General features: G+C 50.3%; 6 non-coding genes and 1 pseudogene across 6 annotated transcripts; all 7 read right to left on the reverse strand.

The window, feature by feature from the left end:
* Nucleotides 1-105: 105 nt before the first annotated feature.
* Nucleotides 106-224, reverse strand: LOC123177043 (5S ribosomal RNA). The gene has a single exon (XR_006488745.1). It is a non-coding gene; the product is annotated as a 5S ribosomal RNA (ribosomal RNA).
* A 300-nt stretch (nt 225-524) lies between these two features.
* LOC123177044 (5S ribosomal RNA) lies at nt 525-643 on the reverse strand. Its single transcript, XR_006488746.1, has one exon. It is a non-coding gene; the product is annotated as a 5S ribosomal RNA (ribosomal RNA).
* Nucleotides 644-944: 301 nt separating this feature from the next.
* On the reverse strand, nt 945-1,063 carry LOC123177050 (5S ribosomal RNA). The gene has a single exon (XR_006488750.1). It is a non-coding gene; the product is annotated as a 5S ribosomal RNA (ribosomal RNA).
* Nucleotides 1,064-1,364: 301 nt separating this feature from the next.
* On the reverse strand, nt 1,365-1,483 carry LOC123177048 (5S ribosomal RNA). Its single transcript, XR_006488749.1, has one exon. It is a non-coding gene; the product is annotated as a 5S ribosomal RNA (ribosomal RNA).
* Nucleotides 1,484-1,784: 301 nt separating this feature from the next.
* On the reverse strand, nt 1,785-1,903 carry LOC123177046 (5S ribosomal RNA). The gene has a single exon (XR_006488747.1). It is a non-coding gene; the product is annotated as a 5S ribosomal RNA (ribosomal RNA).
* A 301-nt stretch (nt 1,904-2,204) lies between these two features.
* Nucleotides 2,205-2,323, reverse strand: LOC123177047 (5S ribosomal RNA). The gene has a single exon (XR_006488748.1). It is a non-coding gene; the product is annotated as a 5S ribosomal RNA (ribosomal RNA).
* A 301-nt stretch (nt 2,324-2,624) lies between these two features.
* On the reverse strand, nt 2,625-2,727 carry LOC123177045 (uncharacterized; annotated as a pseudogene).

A 2,727-nucleotide genomic window follows, 5' to 3' on the forward strand; every position in this document is an offset into this window, starting at 1 on the left:
GCAGCGAGCTAAAACTTACCGTAAACGTGCAAAATAATAAAACGTGCTAAACATACGTCGCGCTCGTGCGTTTTGTTTTGCACGCGGTGCAAAAAAATTAAAAAGGGAATGCAACACGAGGACTTCCCAGGAGGTCACCCATCCTAGTACTACTCTCGCCCAAGCACGCTTAACTTCGGAGTTCTGATGGGATCCGGTGCTTTAGTGCTGGTATGATCGCATCCGACATGTTACCCCCGTCTTCGTCCCTTATGCTTGCCCCTCCCAGCTCCACTACACACACGATTGCACATTCCTTTGGCCGCTCCCGCTCAACTACGGAGACGAGTTTTACCACGGTTCAACTGCACCAGTGCCTATTTACCATGGTTTCGACCCCTTTCAGAACACGCTTGCCTCCGCTAGACGCGTGAATAATGAGCAGCGAGCTAAAACTTACCGTACGTGCAAAATAATAAAACGTGCTAAACATACGTCGCGCTCGTGCGTTTTGTTTTGCACGCGGTGCAAAAAAAATTAAAAAGGGAATGCAACACGAGGACTTCCCAGGAGGTCACCCATCCTAGTACTACTCTCGCCCAAGCACGCTTAACTTCGGAATTCTGATGGGTTACGGTGCTTTAGTGCTGGTATGATCGCATCCGACATGTTACCCCCGTCTTCGTCCCTTATGCTTGCCCCTCCCAGCTCCACTACACACACGATTGCACATTCCTTTGGCCGCTCCCGCTCAACTACGGAGACGAGTTTTACCACCGTTCAACTGCACCAGTGCCTATTTACCATGGTTTCGACCCCTTTCAGAACACGCTTGCCGCCGCTAGACGCGTGAATAATGAGCAGCGAGCTAAAACTTACCGTAAACGTGCAAAATAATAAAACGTGCTAAACATACGTCGCGCTCGTGCGTTTTGTTTTGCACGCGGTGCAAAAAAATTAAAAAGGGAGTGCAACACGAGGACTTCCCAGGAGGTCACCCATCCTAGTACTACTCTCGCCCAAGCACGCTTAACTTCGGAGTTCTGATGGGATCCAATGCTTTAGTGCTGGTATGATCGCATCCGACATGTTACCCCCGTCTTCGTCCCTTATGCTTGCCCCTCCCAGCTCCACTACACACACGATTGCACATTCCTTTGGCCGCTCCCGCTCAACTACGGAGACGAGTTTTACCACGGTTCAACTGCACCAGTGCCTATTTACCATGGTTTCGACCCCTTTCAGAACACGCTTGCCGCCGCTAGACGCGTGAATAATGAGCAGCGAGCTAAAACTTACCGTAAACGTGCAAAATAATAAAACGTGCTAAACATACGTCGCGCTCGTGCGTTTTGTTTTGCACGCGGTGCAAAAAAATTAAAAAGGGAATGCAACACGAGGACTTCCCAGGAGGTCACCCATCCTAGTACTACTCTCGCCCAAGCACGCTTAACTTCAGAGTTCTGATGGGATCCGATGCTTTAGTGCTAGTATGATCGCATCCGACATGTTACCCCCGTCTTCGTCCCTTATGCTTGCCCCTCCCAGCTCCACTACACACACGATTGCACATTCCTTTGGCCGCTCCCGCTCAACTACGGAGACGAGTTTTACCACGGTTCAACTGCACCAGTGCCTATTTACCATGGTTTCGACCCCTTTCAGAACACGCTTGCCGCCGCTAGACGCGTGAATAATGAGCAGCAAGCTAAAACTTACCGTAAACGTGCAAAATAATAAAACGTGCTAAACATACGTCGCGCTCGTGCGTTTTGTTTTGCACGCGGTGCAAAAAAATTAAAAAGGGAATGCAACACGAGGACTTCCCAGGAGGTCACCCATCCTAGTACTACTCTCGCCCAAGCACGCTTAACTTCGGAGTTCTGATGGGATCCGGTGCTTTAGTGCTGGTATGATCGCATCCGACATGTTGCCCCCGTCTTCGTCCCTTATGCTTGCCCCTCCCAGCTCCACTACACACACGATTGCACATTCCTTTGGCCGCTCCCGCTCAACTACGGAGACGAGTTTTACCACGGTTCAACTGCACCAGTGCCTATTTGCCATGGTTTCGACCCCTTTCAGAACACGCTTGCCGCCGCTAGACGCGTGAATAATGAGCAGCGAGCTAAAACTTACCGTAAACGTGCAAAATAATAAAACGTGCTAAACATACGTCGCGCTCGTGCGTTTTGTTTTGCACGCGGTGCAAAAAAATTAAAAAGGGAATGCAACACGAGGACTTCCCAGGAGGTCACCCATCCTAGTACTACTCTCGCCCAAGCACGCTTAACTTCGGAGTTCTGATGGGATCCGGTGCTTTAGTGCCGGTATGATCGCATCCGACATGTTACCCCCGTCTTCGTCCCTTATGCTTGCCCCTCCCAGCTCCACTACACACACGATTGCACATTCCTTTGGCCGCTCCCGCTCAACTACGGAGACGAGTTTTACCACGGTTCAACTGCACCAGTGCCTATTTACCATGGTTTCGACCCCTTTCAGAACACGCTTGCCGCAGCTAGACGCGTGAATAATGAGCAGCGAGCTAAAACTTACCGTAAACGTGCAAAATAATAAAACGTGCTAAACATACGTCGCGCTCGTGCGTTTTGTTTTGCACGCGGTGCAAAAAAATTAAAAAGGGAATGCAACACGAGGACTTCCCAGGAGGTCACCCATCCTAGTACTACTCTCGCCCAAGCACGCTTAACTTCGGAGTTCTGATGGGATCCGGTGCTTTAGTGC

Source organism: Triticum aestivum, unplaced genomic scaffold (genome assembly GCF_018294505.1).
Source record: "Triticum aestivum cultivar Chinese Spring unplaced genomic scaffold, IWGSC CS RefSeq v2.1 scaffold8612, whole genome shotgun sequence".
NCBI lineage: Eukaryota > Viridiplantae > Streptophyta > Magnoliopsida > Poales > Poaceae > Triticum > Triticum aestivum.